The following is a 19,782-nucleotide window of genomic DNA, read 5'->3' on the forward strand; positions in this document are numbered from 1 at the left end:
CTAACAGAAATTAATTTAGGGAAGTCCTATGGCCTATGTTATACAGGAGATCAGAATAAATAATCACAACAGTTCCTTTTGGCTTTATAATCTATGAAACTATGAAAACTAGATTTCAGTTTGAATTACAAAACCAAGATGAAAAATCTCTTTGAAAGGTCAAGATGGTTGACTGAGGAGGTAAATAAAGCAAAGACCACTATTTACTATGAGGGACAACAAATCTTAATGTTCACCTAAACAACAGACTTTATGTATTTAGATAATTGGAGTGTGCTTGTTGTTTGAAAGATAACTACCTTATAAAGGGATAAATAAACTCTAAGACAGAGGGTTATAGTGTTGACAGGACTTGTATTAACTATCTAATAAATGTATCTAGAGCTAAAAGGATTCATGCTCATGTTATTATTTCATTGAAATGTGCTCAATCATCTTTCATAACCTCCTTCCCAAGCCTACTGTTCCACCTTGCCCAAGAGAACCTTTCAACCTGGACTAATCATTTGTTTATTAAATTATATTTATATATCTACTGAGATGGGGCCGTGAGAAAGAGTGCTTTTGCATAAAATAGCTTATACAAGCCACAGAACAGGTGTTCACTTTAGTTTTAACAAGAGAAGTCTAACAATTTAAATTATAGTAGGGAGTGTAAATGAAATACAATACTGTAACTTGGGAGACTGGAGACATTTTAGGGAGTTACTATATTACTTCTGTGACCTTTAAGTGAATGGCTATATATTCCCCCATTGCCAATATAAGCCTTCCACCACCCCCAATATTTCCCTGTCCCAATCCCAATTTTCCTTCCCATACCTGGCCTAGCCCTAATATAATTTTGTTTGGATGTTAAATATGAGCCACGTGCTAATATGCTAGTGGAATGCCTGATCCTGAAAAAACATAAATCTATTAAGCCCTAATCAGTTGGACCTTCTTTTGGCTATAAGATAAATACAGGCTTTTCTCAATTATTTATTGAGAAACAGGTTTCACAGTGCCGAGCCTGAATGGAGTGGCAGTTAATAGAGCCTGAAACATCCCTAATATAAATCTCATCCCACACATCACACAGACACAATAGTTTAAAAAAATGACACCTCTCCAGGCTTCCAGATGTATGCAAGGTTAAATATACAACCATATTAAAGGTCAAAGCTCATTTTACAGGTAGCAACTAGTAAGGATGTAAAGTTAAATTTCTTGAAGTTCAGCATCGCCGTAATCCGTCACTTGCTATAACAAGTTACCAATGCAGTCAATGTAGGCCTGTTAATAAGCTGTTTATTTAAAAAAAACACAATTCTTATTTGTTGCAATATCAGTCATTACTCAAATGCGACAGTAATTCTAAAACACACACAGCTAATAGCAGAATACAAGGTTAAAGGTAAGTGGCCTTTTCGTTTATTAATATTTATTGCATGTGTTTAGCCAGCCTTTAAAAACTTTGTAGTTAATGCAGTTCACCACTTTCTTCTGTCAAGTAAATGTATTTTATAGCATGGTACTGGATACCAGCCAACAAAAACAAATCTTGAGACATTGTGGCTCACGCACTGATGGGAATTGCTACAATTCTAGTTTGTCAAACATGCACAGCACACTTAAAAACACTGTGGCACGTGTTTCAGAGCAGGCAGAAGAAACTGCCATAAAACACAGCATTATAAATCTTCTGAAACAATAAAATGTCTCCAGAATGTAATTTATTCAAAACTGAGCGGATACAAGCTCTGAACAGTCAAGTAACTTTACTATATCACTGGTGTATAAATCTACTTTACAACACGGACAAAAAATACTCTTGGTGATTTTTAGGATCATACCAGAAGTATACACTACCCTGAAAGACTAAAATACTGAATCCTAGGGACTAAATCTTTATAAAAGTCTTCATACAAGTAGTCCCACTGAAGTCAATTGTGCAAATACGGACTACTCAAATGACGGAACATTGCAGGCTTGAGCACTAAATATGTGAAGATAGTAGGAGAAAATCCTCACATTATAAAGAATTTAATTAGTAACCACGGCATATATCCTGACTCAGAGTTAACTTGCCTTTTACTCTTAGAGTTAATTTAGAATTTTAGTAGGTAGGTGTTTAGTGAGCAACCTAAATTAAGAATATATTAAAGCACAGGCACTTTAGTCCTGAAACCAAGGGACCCCGCTCCTGAAGTCATATGATGAAGTCAGAATCTCAGCTTTCATTTAAAAAAAATCCCACCCTAATTTTCTAGCCCTCATGCCTGCAAAGAAAAGATTGAAAATGTGTATCGAGCATGAGAATGTGAGCCTGAGTCCACAGACAGCCTGAAACAATAGCTCTGAAAGGTATGCACTTCCCTATGAATCTCTATGGTGTGATAACTCTACAACTCACTGTTCTTGGGAACTCTGCCACTCCATCCCAAAAGTGTGTATGTGGCAGGAGGAGAGTACAGGAGGCCTGACCCATGCAGATACAACCCCGGCTCCAATCCACTGCCCCTGCTTTGCTGGAAGAGAATGGAGGCCATGGCACAGGGGCAGGGCAAGGCTATAAGGAGCCTCTCATCATGGTGTGTGTAGGGCCCTGGTGTGCTTTAATCCAGCCCTGCCCTAAATTCCATCTAATTTTAAAATCAATGATTTTTTTAAAAAAATCCTGCTTTATTTTAACATTTAGTCTTTGCAATGGCATCAAACACGGCAGCTGGTGCTTAGTTTCAACTACACCCAAGAGACAGTTGAGTTCAGGCTGGAAGTCATAACCACAGTAATTAGCAGCAAGTTACAAGATCTCACTGCACTTAGGTGATTTTATTTCTTAGCAGAGAAGTAAAACAGAAGGAGGCAATTAGATTGACAGTGCTTTGTAAAAACAAGCACAAAGTACTGGATTAACCACTACTAGTATGGGCTATATAGAGATACAGATTAACAGCTTTCTAGATTCAAAGTGAAACTATGGGTACAAATACAATAATTAACAAAAAGAAGAACAGGAGTACTTGTGGCACCTTGAGACTAACAAATTTATTAGAGCATAAGCTTTCGTGGACTACAGCCCACTTCTTCGGATGCATATAGAATGGAACATATAATGAGGAGATATATATACACACATACAGAGAGCATAAACAGGTGGGAGTTGTCTTACTAACTCTGAGAGGCCAATTAATTAAGAGAAAAAAAAAAAAAAACAAAAACAAAAACAAAAAAAACTTTTGAAGTGATAATCAAGCTAGCCGAGTACAGACAGTGTGATAAGAAGTGTGAGAGTACTTACAAGGGGAGATAGTCAACGTTTGTAATGGCTCAGCCATTCCCAGTCCTTATTCAAACCGGAGTTAATTGTGTCTAGTTTGCATATCAATTCTAGCTCTGCAGTCTCTCTTTGGAGTCTGTTTTTGAAGTTTTTCTGTTGTAATATAGCCACCCGCAGGTCTGTCACTGAATGACCAGACAGGTTAAAGTGTTCTCCCACTGGTTTTTGAGTATTTTGATTCCTGATGTCAGATTTGTGTCCATTAATTCTTTTGCGTAGAGACTGTCCGGTTTGGCCAATGTACATGGCAGAGGGGCATTGCTGGCACATGATGGCATAGATCACATTGGTAGATGTGCAGGTGAACGAGCCCCTGATGGTATGGCTGATGTGATTAGGTCCTATGATGATGTCACTTGAATAGATATGTGGACAGAGTTGGCATCGGGGTTTGTTACAAGGATAGGTTCCTGGGTTAGTGGTTTTGTTCAGTGATGTGTGGTTGCTGGTGAGTATTTGCTTTAGGTTGGGGGGTTGTCTGTAAGCGAGGACAGGTCTGTCTCCCAAGATCTGTGAGAGTAAAGGATCATCTTTCAGGATAGGTTGTAGATCTCTGATGATGCGCTGGAGAGGTTTTAGTTGGGGGCTGAAGGTGACAGCTAGTGGTGTTCTGTTATTTTCTTTGTTGGGCCTGTCTTGTAAGAGGTGACTTCTGGGTACTCGTCTGGCTCTGTCAATCTGTTTTTTCACTTCAGCAGGTGGGTATTGTAGTTTTAAGAATGCTTGATAGAGATCTTGTAGGTGCTTGTCTCTATCCGAGGGATTGGAGCAAATGCGGTTACATCTTAGAGCTTGGCTGTAGACAATGGACTACAAGCTATCAGGAACAGTATCCCTGATAATGTCACAGCTAACCTGGTGGCTGAACTTTGTGATTTTGTCCTCACCCACAACTATTTCACATTTGGGGACAATATATACCTTCAAGTCAGCAGCACTGCTATGGGTACCCGCATGGCCCCACAATATGCCAACATTTTTATGGCTGACTTAGAACAACGCTTCCTTAGCTCTCGTCCCCTAACGCCCCTACTCTACTTGCGTTACATTGATGACATCTTCATCATCTGGACCCATGGAAAAGAAGCCCTTGAGGAATTTCACCATGATTTCAATAATTTCCATCCCACCATCAACCTCAGCCTAGATCAATCCACACAAGCGGTCCATTTCCTGGACACTACTGTGCTAATAAGCGATGGTCACATCAATACCACCCTATACCGGAAACCTACTGACCGCTACACTTACCTACATGCCTCCAGCTTCCATCCAGGACACACCACACGATCCATTGTCTACAGCCAAGCTCTAAGATGTAACCGCATTTGCTCCAATCCCTCGGATAGAGACAAGCACCTACAAGATCTCTATCAAGCATTCTTAAAACTACAATACCCACCTGCTGAAGTGAAAAAACAGATTGACAGAGCCAGACGAGTACCCAGAAGTCACCTCCTACAAGACAGGCCCAACAAAGAAAATAACAGAACACCACTAGCTGTCACCTTCAGCCCCCAACTAAAACCTCTCCAGCGCATCATCAGAGATCTACAACCTATCCTGAAAGATGATCCTTTACTCTCACAGATCTTGGGAGACAGACCTGTCCTCGCTTACAGACAACCCCCCAACCTAAAGCAAATACTCACCAGCAACCACACATCACTGAACAAAACCACTAACCCAGGAACCTATCCTTGTAACAAACCCCGATGCCAACTCTGTCCACATATCTATTCAAGTGACATCATCATAGGACCTAATCACATCAGCCATACCATCAGGGGCTCGTTCACCTGCACATCTACCAATGTGATCTATGCCATCATGTGCCAGCAATGCCCCTCTGCCATGTACATTGGCCAAACCGGACAGTCTCTACGCAAAAGAATTAATGGACACAAATCTGACATCAGGAATCAAAATACTCAAAAACCAGTGGGAGAACACTTTAACCTGTCTGGTCATTCAGTGACAGACCTGCGGGTGGCTATATTACAACAGAAAAACTTCAAAAACAGACTCCAAAGAGAGACTGCAGAGCTAGAATTGATATGCAAACTAGACACAATTAACTCCGGTTTGAATAAGGACTGGGAATGGCTGAGCCATTACAAACGTTGACTATCTCCCCTTGTAAGTACTCTCACACTTCTTATCACACTGTCTGTACTCGGCTAGCTTGATTATCACTTCAAAAGTTTTTTTTTGTTTTTGTTTTTTTTCTCTTAATTAATTGGCCTCTCAGAGTTAGTAAGACAACTCCCACCTGTTTATGCTCTCTGTATGTGTGTATATATATCTCCTCATTATATGTTCCATTCTATATGCATCCGAAGAAGTGGGCTGTAGTCCACGAAAGCTTATGCTCTAATAAATTTGTTAGTCTCAAGGTGCCACAAGTACTCCTGTTCTTCTTTTTGCGGATACAGACTAACACGGCTGTTACTCTGAAACTAATAATTAACAACTGAGTACAAAAATTTGTTTACAGCCAGATTTAACTGACTGTTTCTTGCTATGATTAAAATTGAATAACCTCAAAGCATCATGGATTCTGAAGTTTTACAAAGTCTCTTAAACCCATTTCCTAGCTCAGCAGTGTGAAAGTTGGTGTTGCTTTCTTTAAAGTACTCCTCTTTGCATAGTACATGAAAAGAATGCTTATTGATGACAAACAATAATCCTGAAACATACAATGCTGCTTTGTGCAGAAGTCCTTTATATAAGAAAAGGATTCCTATAATAGTGCAATCTCTGATAAATACATCTACAGGATATCACAAGCTGAAGTACTGGATACAGGCCCAAGACCCTTTGCTAATTTTTATCTAGAACACTGAGTCAAAACTACATTTAACGATCCTGAACATATCCAAACCAAATCCCAAGTCTGATCATTCCCTTTCTGCAGAGGTGGGTGGGTGGGGAGAGGTCTCAGCACCATCTGCATGGAGAGCTGTGAATGAGGGAAGAAGGAAGACATAGGGATGCATATAATCTCCCAACTCCTTTCCATTCAACAAACAAGAGTAGATCCAAAACTAAAGAAACCAGATTTACAGAAGATGATGCTGTGTGTGCACTACAGCTGAAAAAACTACCAACAAAGAACAATTAGTAAGTCTGCATTAGGCTACATTAATCAAGACTGTTGCTACTGAGAAGCAGATGATTAATTATGGGGAAGCAGCAGTTTATTCAGTTAAGGCTATGATTTAATCATGGCTATTTTTAGTAAAAGTCTTGGACAGGTCAAGGGCAAGAAACAAAAAATCAGTGCCCTTGATCTGTCCATGACTTATACCATAAATACCCCTGATTGAATCTGGGGGGCGGGGGGGGGGGCATGCCTCTACTGGGGGGAGGGGAGAGCCCACAGCACCAGCGGCCGGGGAGGGAGCCCCGATGGGGCCCTTGGCAGCAGCTGCGGGAAGGGGTGTGGGGAGAGGAGCCCTGGGGGGCCTGCAACACCAGCTGCTGTGAGGAAGCCCCGGGAGGGCGGTAGCTGCTCCAGTTGCCGCTGTGGGGGAAGCCTCATGGGGCCATCGGCTGCTCTGGCCACTGCCATGGAGGATTCCTGCCCAAGGGCCAGCCGTTGCTCCCGCCACCCCCAGGACCAGCTGCAGATGTCAGCTAGGGTCAACCACACTGGCCGCTGCAGAAGTCATGGAGCCCTATCCACAGTTAATGTGAAGGCTTACTTTCTATTATAAAACAGATTTCACCCTCCCTCCAGTTTCTCCCCACGCATTGTAAAATCCTAAAAAAACATTTCAAATTTATGAGAGCTATTTGGCCAGCATTTTTTTTTTAACCAAAATTTGCGGTGATTGGGAAAATCCATTTGTAAGACACAGGGCTCAGAAAAGATAAGTATTAGTCATGTTTTGAATATTCATATAATGTTTTTCTTTTGTGGCCATGTCTTATTTAATAATTTTTGGAACTTCAAATGAACTTAATTTGAAAAGACCTTGATGAAATCTACTGCATAAATCTAATTTTCAGATTGGGAAAAATATATTTGTGGTTTTAGCCAAAGGGCATATTAGAAATGCTTAGATTAGGAATAGAAAGAGTCCTATACCTCCTCTCTAACCACTCCTTCAAAACAGCCACTACAAAAACTTAGGATAGACATATTTTTGGCTTCAATATTATCATGATTACTTTCAGATAATAATAGATTGATTTTGGAAACGGCAGTAAATTGATTTCTTTTTAATTTATAGGACGTTCAAGAGATCTTTTGCTGAAATTTACATAAAAATGTCGATCTTGTGAAATAATTACTATAAACTAAAAATGGATTGATGTTTATTCCTGAAACTTTTTATGCAATTCCATATTTTGTATATTTTTTAATACAAACTTATCTTTGAATTTTCAGACTAGCGGTTGCATTTTTTGAGTAAATTACAATAGTCACTTAAGATTTTTAATGATAGGTTCTTTCAAATTAACCTCCAGCTTTACAAAATTTTATCTGGGAATTACTTAAATAAGAGAGTGTTAATAATACTTTCCGTTTATATAGCACTTTTCATCCAGAAAGCAAAGCATTATAAAGATGGTTGACTGAGATCATCACATCACTTATCACTTAAATACAGCCATCTCTGGGACAGAATGCAGCATCTATTCTGCTCTAGAAATATGCTGCTTCTGTGTTTAAGAGAGAAAGTGACAAATAACTGAAACAGAGAATTTAGGCAAGCAAAAACCCTAATTACTAATTACCCTAATTAAAAACTAATTACCCAAACTGGAACTTGGCCCCTCCTGAAATAAATGAGGCAGAGAAGGCATTTCACAAGTTTAACATTAAAAGGGTGTCATGCTGAATTCTTGGACAGTGCACTGAAAATTTATTCCTATGATTAAAGTACAAGAGATCTGTAAGATCATTAAATTACAAACCCTGAAGAGACTACAGGAAAAGTCAAGGATTCAATGAATTTTACTCAATGGTTGATATATTAACCCCATGAATGAAAAAGACTCTTGATTCAGCCCGTTAGGCACTTGTGCTCCTCATTCCAACCAAGTGCATGAAATATTTATATCTTTGATTTTGAAAAAGGTCTTGAGTTGTGTGCTAATTATAGACCTGTCTTTAATAAACTGTGATTGTAAAGTTTTGGCTGAGGTTCTGATGAAACAATTAGAAAGCTTATTACCAAATAATATTCATGAGAGCCAGGTATGGAAAGGAAGGTTATTAGTAAATTACCTAAATAAAATTCTTCATCTATTCTGAGATTTTAAATGGTACAGAGACAGTTTAGACAGAACCAACAATTTGAAAAAGCTCAAAAGGTGGCATCTGTATGACATGAAGCATGAAGAAACAGTGCTTATTTTAGTTTTATTGTTTTTCAGTACTTCAGTACATATGGAGCGAAGCATGAATATGCACAATAAATAAATCATCCGGCACTAAAGCATTCCTATAGATTTAAAGCTATGATGCCGTTCATGTTACGTTATGTTTTTCAGAAACAAAAATATTAATTCATTGATCGATATTCACATTCTACGGTTCCCAATTATATTTAATGTCTATGTTTTTGACTTGAGGGGCTAGGGAGAAAAGCAGCAAAGCAAACTCTAGCCAAGCATATCAACAAAACACAACAAATACGATAAAAATATTTAGTAAATGAGCTCCTAATTTCTACGGTCTTCTATGCAGAACTCTTAATCAAACTGCAGTTTTTATGCCTGCAAGACTTTTCTTATTAGAAGAGTCCAATTCATTTTATTCAATCATTTAATTTACTTAACCAATTTTGAATCCTTCAGCTTTAATGTTTTATTTTTGAGACACTCTCCTCACCTTGACCTGTTCTCTTCTTTTGGACTGCTTGGCTAGGCTAACACCTGGGAAAATTAAAAATGTTCCCTTCAATTGTCATTTTCTTTATTTCTGGTTGCTGCTAAAATTCTGCCTGTGATCTGAAATTGTAGACATAATTGTAATTCCTATTTTGTTCATTCTAGTTGATATTCTGGCAAGAATCCAATGGCATTTAACTACATGCATATATCATCCTGATAACAGAAATATTATTTAATCTAACATGGAGGTAATAATTTGTCCCAGGACAGCTGTGGGATCAAGTTATTCACTACCTGCAGAAACTCCAAAGATTTAGATATTTTTGGCCCAGATTGGGCTCTCAGTACATTTTTATTTGTATAGGTACAGCCCTTAGCACAATGGGACCACAAACCTGACTGGGACTTCTGGGTGGTACTGCAATATAAACAGTAAATAAATAAATAAAATACTACTGTCAGTAATAATATTATACCATATTATACAAACAATATTTTAAATTATTTCCTCCCATTGAGAAGGTCAGAGTTATTTCCTCACATTGCTTTCTACTCTAATCAGCCACTGCTTCCCCTTGATCCTACATCCACCCAGAGATTTAAGTTTTGTAGATAAAGTCTCATATATTTGTCTTCCAAAGATGACATTTTGTGCGAAGCCCATTTATTTTCATACATAGCATCTTCACAAGCTTTCGATAGCAGGAGAAGGAAGGAAGTTGGCTACCACATTGAGCTATGCACTGCTGGAGTCAGTCTTCCAAATCTCCTTTTTCTTCTTCACCTTTGGCATAACCTCTTGTCCTTCAAGTATGGCTCATACAGTTGCTACAAACCTTCAAAACTTATTCTAACCAAGCCTATTGGATTTTTATGCTCAGGAGTTCACCAAACAGACTTCACCTCATGCCTACCCCATCAAGGAAGTAAGCAACATTTTATTATAAACCCTTTGAGAGAAAGTAAGGACAAAAAGAATCATAGAATCATAGACTTTAAGGTCAGAAGGGACCATTATGATCATCTAGTCTGACCTCCTGCACAACGCAGGCCACAGAATCTCACCCACCCACTTCTGTATCAAACCTGTGTCTGAGACATGGAAGTCCTCAAATCATGGTTTAAAGACTTCAAGATGCAGAGAATCTTCCAGCAAATGACCCATGCCCCACACTGCAGAGGAAGGCGAAAACCTCCAGGGCCTCTGCCAATCTGCCCTGGAGAAAAATTCCTTCCCGACCCCAAATATGGCAATCAGCTAAACCCTGAGCATGTGGGCAAGACTCACCAGCCAGACACCCAGGAAAGAATTCTCTGTAATAACTCAGATCCCACCCCATCTAACATCCCATCACAAGCCATTGGGCATATTTACTAATAGTCAAAGACCAATTAATTGCCAAAATTAGGCTATCCCATTATACCATCCCCTCCATAAACTTATCAAGCTTAGTCTTGAAGCCAGATATGTCTTTTGCCCCCACTACTCCCCTTGGAAGGCTGTTCCAGAACTTCACTCCTCTGATGGTTAGAAACCTTCGTCTAATTTCAAGTCTAAACTTCCTGATGGTCAGTTTATATCCATTTGTTCTTGTGTCCACATTGGTACTGAGCTTGAATAATTCCTCTCCCTCCCTAGTATTTATTCCTCTGATATATTTATAGAGGGCAATCATATCTCCCCTCAGCCTTCTTTTGGTTAGGCTAAACAAGCCAAGCTCTTTGAATCTCTTTTCATAAGACAGGTTTGCCATTCCTCGGATCATTCTAGTAGTCCTTCTCTGTACCTGTTCCAGTTTGAATTCATCCTTCTTAAACATGGGAGACCAGAACTGCACACAGTATTCCAGATGAGGGCTCACCAGTGTCTTGTATATCAGTACTAACACCTCCTTATCTCTACTGGAAATACCTCACCTGATACATCCCAAGACCGCATTAGCTTTTTTCATGGCCATATCACATTGGCAGTTCATAGTCATCCTATGATCAACCAATACTCCGAGGTCCTTCTCCTTCTCTGTTACTTCCAACTGATGCATCCCCAGCTTATAACAAAAATTCTTGTTATTAATCCCTAAATGCATGACCTTGCACTTTTCACTATTAAATTTCATACTATTACTATTACTCCAGTTTACAAGGTCATCCAGATCTTCCTGTATGATATCCAGGCCCTTCCCTGTATTGGCAATATCTCCCAGCTTCATGTCATCTGCAAACTTTATTAGCACACTCCCACTTTTTGTGCCAAGGTCAGTAATAAAAAGATTAAATAAGCTTGGTCCCAAAACTGATCCCTGAAGAACTCCACTAGTAACCTCCCTCCAGCCTGACAGTTCACCTTTCAGTACAACCTGTTGTAGTCTCCCCTTTAACCAGTTCCTTATCCACCTTTCAATTTTCATATTGAGCCTCATCTTTTCCAGTTTAGCTAATAATTCCCCATGTGGAACCATATCAAATGCCTTACTGAAATTGAGGCAAATTAGATCCACTGCGTTTCCTTTGTCTAAAAAATCTGTTACCTTCTCAAAGAAGGAGATCAGGTTGGTTTGGCACAATCTACCTTTTGTAAAACCATGTTGTATTTTGTCCCAATTACCACTGACCTCAGTGTCCTTAACTACTTTCTCTTTCAAAAATTTTTCCAAGAGCTTGCATACTACAGATGTCAAACTAAGAGACCTGTAGTTGCACGGATCACTTTTTTCCCCTTTCTTAAAGATAGGAACTATGTTAGCAATTCTCCAGTCATACGGTACAACCCCTGAGTTTACAGATTCAATAAAAATTCTTGCTAATGGGCTTGCAATTTCATGTGCCAGTTCCTTTAATATTCTTCATGAAGATTATCTGTGTCACCCGATTTAGTCCCATTAAGCTGTTTGAGTTTGGCGTCTACCTCGGATGTGGTAATATCTACCTCCATATCCTCATTCCCATTTATCATCCTACCATTATCCCTAAACTCCTCATTAGCCTCATTAAAGACTGAGGCAAAGTATTTGTTTAGATATTGGGCCATGCCTAGATTATCCTTAACCTCCACTCCATCTTCAATATTTAGCGGTCCCACTTCTTCTTTTTTGGTTTTCTTCTTATTTATATGGCTATAGAACCTTTAACTATTGGTTTTAATTCCCTTTACAAGGTCCAACTCTGCATGGCTTTTGGCCTTTCTCACTTTATCCCTACATGCTCTGACCTCAATAAGGTAGCTTTCCTTGGTGATCACTTCCATCTTCCACTCCTTGTAGGCTTTCTGCTTTTTCTTAATCACCTCTCTGAGATGCTTGCTCATCCAGCTTGGTCTACAACCCCTGCCTATGAATTTTTTCCCCTTTCTTGGGATGCAGGCTTCTGATAGTTTCTGCAACTTTGACTTGAAGTAATTCCAGGCCTCCTCCACCTTTAGATCCCCAAGTTCTCAGTTCACTTCTTACAGGGGAAACAGACTGGATTGTCATGACTATTGAGGGAATTCTGCAAGAAAAATTAAAAATTCTGCGCCAAAAAAACCAAAAAATTCTGTGCACAATATTTTAAAATGTCAGAATATTTTATTTGTCAAAATAACACAATATAATCACACCATTTTAATTATTTGATGACAAGTATTTTGAAATAAATTGCCAAAATAATTGAAAATGGTGTGTTTATATTGTTATTGTAATCCTGAGAAATAAAATATGCAGAATTAAAAAAATTCTAGGTGAAGAATTACCTCAAGGGTACCAGGGTTCTGTGTGAATAAATCTGGGTGCGGGCAGTGTGGTGTGGGGATCTGGATGCACAGGGACTCGTGGGGGCGTTCTGGGTGCACGGGGAGTGGGACTCTGCAGGTGAGTCCAGGTGAAGGTGGTTAGGGCTCAGCAGGGGGATGGGAGGTCTGGGTGTGGAGAGCTCAAGCAAGTGGTCTGTATGCTGGGGAAGGGGGATTCAGGATACGGCTGGTTGGGCCTCACTGGGGTGGGGGTCCAGGTGTAGGGAGCTCCCGACGCAGGAGTAAGGCTCAGGTGTGGGGGTGCTCCCAATATAGGAGGGGCTTAGTGGGGGGTTCCGGGTGCAGAGGGGTGAGACTCAGCTGGGGAGCCCAGATGTACAGGAGTTGGGTGGACAGGGGAAGCAGCTCCCCATACAGTGACCCCTCCCCCCTGTGGTTGAGGAACAATAGGGCCAGGAAGTGGGGGGAGAGATCATTGTACAGGGAAGGAACATTGAACTGCTCCCCCTGTCCGCCCAACCCCTGTGCATCTGCACACCCCCTTGCACTCAAATCCCCCTGCCAAGCCTCCCCCCACGCACCTGGAACCTCCACCCCACTGATCCTCACCCCCTGCACCCAGACCCCGCTTCCAAGACCTGCCACGCCCACAGTGGAGAGCTTCCTGCAGTCAGGGGAGGTTTTTGGGTTGATCTGACCCCTGCTCCATGCAGGGAAGGTGGAGGGGGAACTCATCGTCATCGTCCTCTTCCCTCCCACCACCTAGCCCAGCCAGGACTAACGTCCTCGGGCAGCTGGGCATCCCCAGACCCTGTCCTTCCCCCGGGGAGGGGTGAGTGAGCACTGGTGCAGCTTCTCTGCTTCCCAAATAAACCATTTTTTGGCAGGAAAGCAAAGAGAATCCGCGGGGGGACATGTTTCAGGAGTACGTAATGCATTTGAATGTACTTGAATGGTAGCTTAAACCCTAACCACCTCTACCATCAAAGAGTGCAAGGCTGTATTTAAGATGAGTCAGTGTACCAATAAGATATAGTGAAATGGCTGCCTATAGGAAGAACATAGCTCCATTAGATACATCAGATTAAAAATGGCAGCCAGCATCCCACTATTAAGGTAAACTGGAGTATGTAAGAGATGTTTCTTTTGCATTTTGTCATGTGTTGATAATGAACCACTGGAAAAAAATTGGTAATTGAGGGTTAATACTGGTAACTGAAAAGGAATAGGCAAAACACTGGATTTTCACACAGCTCTACTTATTACAGCAGCAACAGTATATTTGAGTTGTTTCCCTTCATTTAGGTTTCTTTATTATGATGCTTCAAAACATGTCTATTAAAACTTAGCTATTTCATTTATGAAATGATTTGAAAGTTATTGATGAGGTAATGTGACAGTTACACTTGGAGTCAGATGATCTGAGCCAGAGAGCTCATATGTGGCTTCTGTGACAAAGTTCTGTCCTTGACTCCGTGGGTCCAGCGTTTCCTGACGGATTTTTGCTAGCCTCAGAGGCTCACTGTGACCCTCCACATAGCCCTTCTCTCTCTAGAGGCAAGGGTCACAGTCTACTGAGCCATTTTCATCATAAGCCAGCAAGAGAGGTGAGGAGAAACAACCCTCCCTCACACAGTCTCTGTTGTCTCCCAGTATCAGTGATTAATCAGGGAGGGGAGGGAGAAGCCCAGGCCCGCCGTCTACTCCGGGCTCCTGCCCAGGGACCCTAAACTTAGCAGCTATGAAAGCTGACTTTTTGGAAATAGGGTGTGTACAATTCCCTGGGCTACTTCCCCACAGCAGCCCCCACTCAATATCTTCTTCACAATTACCTCAGGGACTTCTTCCTTGCACCTGATATGGATTCGTACTACTTCGTTCCTCCAACAGCACAGCTTCCTCCTATAGCTCCTGACACCCACACCACACTGACTAACTGGGAGGCTTTTAACTAGTTCCAGCCAGTCCTTGATTGGCTTCAGGTGTCCCAATCAATCTAGCTGTCTCTCCTGCCTTCTAGAAGGATCTTAATTGGCCCCAGGTGTCTTGATTAGCCTGGAGCAACTGACATTTGGTTACCGTGGTACCAGGGATTTGTTTAGCCTGGGGCTAACATACCTGTTCCTCACTATTTTACTGTAGCCATCTGGCCTTGCCCCATCACACTTCCTAATTTTTTAGGGAACAGGCTTATTCCACTATATTCCTTTAACTTGCCAATGGCCTTAAAATCTTAACTGAATGGAAAAGGGTACAAAATCAGCCTACCCTCTCCCATTTTGCTTTCAGCTAGATGCAGAACAAAACAGGTGAAATCTTCCAATGGTCCAGCAACCAAAGAAAGTTAACCCCACTGGAGGAGAATGAGGACTTGTTGTCTAAAATGTTAAAAGCAGTCAGTGAAAACAGCAAAAAGCTAGAGGAATAACAGTTATAAAACAAACTCTGAGCAGGACCCATTTGACAGTACAACATGATGTTCGTAATTCATAGATAAAGTCTCCAAGGCTGAGCACAGGATTAGTGATTTAGGAGATAAAACTGAACTATAAAAGTATGCAACAAGTACAGCAGATAAAAATACCAACAACTTTAGAGTTTATTAAAGCTTCCTGCTAATCTTCATGGTCTCAATTTGAAAGGTCAAATATTCAGCTCCAGAGGTACTTGAAACTGACTGGAGGTAAAAAACCCACAATAATCCTGTTTCAGGTTCTGTTTTGAACCTATAAGATAAAACAGTGACAGCAGGAGTTGCTGATTAAAAATATTTTTCGTTAAAAAAAGCAAAACTTCTCTTTCAAAAGTGCCAATTGCTTTCTGCCTCAGTGGCCATGACGATATGTGCTGGGGTCTGTTTGAATTGTGTCATTTTGATTTGCTGTTCTTGGCCACCCGTACAGTGAGATAAGTGGCCTGTCAGCAGAAGAGATACTGAAATGCGTAAAAAGACATTTTGACAGTGGTAGTCAGGCTCCATAATTACAGGCCACCATAACAGCAGCCAAGTGGGCTCTCTTGACAGAGTGTTTGTCTAAACTATAATTTTTATGTCAGCACTGCTGATGGAACACTGGTCTGTCAACATCATGATAAGTATCCAGGTAGCAAATTTATTTAACGCACCTATGTAGTCTAACATAAATTATATCTTTAGATTTTCAATAAACTGTAATTTCATGGTGAAGAACTGTTTATTTTTTATTGACTTTAATGCAGTAACATCTATTGTCTTTAAAAGCATTTAAAATATAATTAAGCAATATTATTTAAGAAAGTCCCTCTTGCTGCCTATTTGCATAATTTTTTAAAGAGACAATACATTAATTAACATTAACTTTGTCTGACACAGAGATTTGGTAGTTATATGGAGTTGTATTTACATTTAAGGGGTACAGTCAGGAGTTACAATATTAATAAAATTTAAAAACATACACCCTTACCTATGACGCTACAAATAGCTGAAGATAAAAAATTAAGTTTTGAAAAAGTTTGGTTTTACAACATCTAAATGTTGTGTCTATTTACCTAATAGTGACAATTTGTCATTACATATCTTTTGATATTTTTGTAATTAATTGCAAGGATGTTAATCTCAGTGTCCTGGACAAATTGTAACTTTGGGAAATACATTCTGCTCACCTAATTTCCCCCTGAATTTAACGAGTAGAAACAATATTCACCACTTCCTGTTCCGGTCTTAAATTATTACATAGCATTGCTATGTTCTGTTAAACTGCAGACATGTTTCACCAAGAGACATTAAAATAAAAAGAATGGTACAAAATTTCTACCTTCAGTTATGCCCTATCCACTCCAGTGGCTTCAGTAGGATTGCACAGACTCAGAGAGGGCAGAATAGCACCTCATGTCCAAAAAAAATTCAATACAAAAAATGCTGAAAAATATGAGTAAAATTTCAACGCAACAAGTTTGGATTTGCCACACACATTCCAATAAAAAGAATGGGAGTCAAACCAATGAAAACCCTGAGAAACACTTTGAAGTCAGGTGTTTGGGGTGAAACTTCAATGATCAAAATGTAGGAAGTTAAAAAAAAACAAAAAACTAATTCACACTTCTTGGCTTTTTAATTTTTCACAACACAATGAATTAAAGATAAGGATATCCATATTTGAATCTGGTTTGCTGGGATTTAATGGAAAATTTTCCTGAATGTAAAACCTGAAAGATAAACTGACAATTACCAGGAAATTAAAAGCAAAGCCCCATTCTTCAAGTTAAGTATATTCAAGAAGGGCCCAGTTCTGGAAAGACTGATGTATTTAGTTTTACATAGAGTTCAACTGACTTAGATGACAGGACTAAATCTTCCCAGGATTGGGCCCTTAGTTTGTATTAATAAGAGTTCATTTTGAAAGTATGTTTTAGTGGAGTCTCTCCTCTCACTTCCCCATCTCCAAAATATTACACTTCTTTAAGAACAATTTTATACCCTTAAATAATACATTTTAAACTTTGGAAATTAATGCCCAAGGCATTCAGTCAGTTCCTCAATGGCAGAAAGTCCTTCATCCCTGACTCTCAACCCACCTGATTTACATGGCATATATATATATGCCACATATATATATATATACACACACACACGCAAACATTAAAAACAATTTTTTTAGGACACTATAAAATTCCACTACATACCAATATATACCACAAGATTACTCATTACAAAACTGAGCAGGAGTGCACCAAACTGGCTGCTCTGGGATGCTACAATGATTGGGATTGTTCCAACTTTCATAGAGGAGAAGAATAATTCCTGGCTACCTCCAGGTTGAAAAGGTGATGTAAAGACACCTTATCACTCCTTACCGCCTGTACTGATCCAAGCTCAGAATTAGGGCATATCACATTAAAATTTTTTTTTCTGATTTTCCCAAACTTCCAAGAAACTTCCAAGTATCCTGGGCTGAGATGTGGCTGTGAAATTTCAGGGGGAATTCATTTATTTTTTGGGAAGCTGAGGGTGGACAGAAAGTCAAACTTCTAATGGGAAGCTAGCTTTAATCTTAACTGTGGAATAACTACTGGCGGTATAAAATAAAGTGCAAGGTTGTAAGGTATTATTAGGGAGTAATAATTAAGGTCTATATGCACGGAGGAGAGCAAAACTACAAAGAAATCATGGTGCAGTTATGGGAGTAAGAGAAAAAGCAGATACAGGCAGTGAATGCCCTTTTCATCCCTCCCTTAGCCACTTTCCTCCCACTGCAAAAGCTCTGCATGGTCCATTAGCTGCATTAATTGGCATGCTCCCCTCCCCAAGAACAGCTGAAGATCTGCATTAAAAAATCATAGAAAGTTAATGCTGCTTGTGACAATATTAATTCCAACTGCACACTTTGTAATCTCCCTTTATTGGTGTCTCAGAGCACAGTGGTGAGCCGCTAGCCAATGGTAGGTCTGCCTAGCTACTATGGCTAGGAAGGGGTGGTCTGCCCTCTGACTTCTTCCACAGACCAAAGGAGGGAGAGACGACATGGCTCTTAGAGAACAGCTGTATTTTAATTAGCTTTCTTCCCTCCTTCCATGACAGGGGCATATGGGCCTATGACAGTTACTATTCCAAATTATATTGTATGCAAAACTGAAAAAGATCAAAAATTCATTTAAAACTGATCCATTTAAAAATATTTGCAAAACTGAAAAACAAATGCCATAATTTTATTTACACAGTTCATATTAATTGCCCTTTGAAGTGGAAAAAGACATCCTCATGTATTGATATTATGCTAAAGTTCTCCCACTCCAGCCCGAAAGAGCCTGTTTACACAACAAAAACTATGCTAAAATTATACAAAGGGTCTGCCTTAAACCCAAAAAGCCAAAAAAATCTGAACTGAGGCTCCTCTGGATCTCATCCGAGAAAAGGAGCCAAGTGCAGTAAATAAAGTGGGAGATTAAGAAGCATCTAGAATGTAGTGTTCACACAATTATTAGAATACTCAGGAGGATAAAGTAGTAAAGGAAGCAACACTAATGTTTTTGACTTTGTGAATTGTGACTTTGAAAATGTGTGGAAATGCTCAAAGGAATTTAGACTGGAAACGAGTAAGAGCAAATTACAATTTTCTATATACTAATGGAAAATAGGCTAAAAAACAGTTGCAGAGAGCAATAATTGAGGGCAGGATTCCAATTTTTAAGATACATGGGTGTGCACGCTGTATCTTGGAAATGGCAAATATTTTGATGCATGCATGTAGCATATTGTCAGATTTGAACTTAGCCACAAGTTTAACTTTCATTGACTTCAATTACCGGTAAAAGGATTGCTCTGCTGCTGGAATGTTGCCACCAAAATCACCCCCCCCCCCCAACTATAAAGATAGATACTGATCTACTTGCTGCTTAGGAGACAGAAATCCCTCTAGTAGAACGGGACTCAACCAACAAGGAAATATCAACTTGGGCCATTTGGTAAATTTCTGTCAATCAGGCCTTGATTAATTATCCTAGAGTATAAAAAGCCCTTTATTCCTTTCTTTAGCCTCATAAAGAGAGAGCACATGCCTTCAGAATGTTCTTGAATGCCTTAGCTCTGTGAAAACAATATCAAAGTCCCTACCACATTTAACAAGTGCAACTGCTTTACTTTTGGAGATTTGGAATTAGGGCAAAAAAGGAAAACTTTTTTTTAGGATTACTGTATCAGGACAGAAATGGGAGACAACAACTGAGGAACGTCTGTGTGAGCTGGACAAGACAAAACTTATTTTTCTACAGCTGAGAGAGTGATTATTGCCAAAAGAGGAAGAATCTAATCTAGAACATCTAGCGAAGACTATTCTTTGGCTGACCATCCTTTTTAGCTGTGCACAAGTTGGATGCTTAATATGAGTAATAGTCACAAGATAAAGCCCTC

General features: G+C 39.7%; 1 protein-coding gene across 2 annotated transcripts in view; it reads right to left on the reverse strand.

Moving 5' to 3' along the window:
- Nucleotides 1-19,782, reverse strand: part of WDR70 (WD repeat domain 70) — a 257,225-nt gene that overhangs the window by 18,206 nt on the left and 219,237 nt on the right. The gene's annotated exons all lie outside the window — the stretch shown is intronic.

Source organism: Malaclemys terrapin, chromosome 6 (assembly GCF_027887155.1).
Source record: "Malaclemys terrapin pileata isolate rMalTer1 chromosome 6, rMalTer1.hap1, whole genome shotgun sequence".
NCBI lineage: Eukaryota > Metazoa > Chordata > Testudines > Emydidae > Malaclemys > Malaclemys terrapin.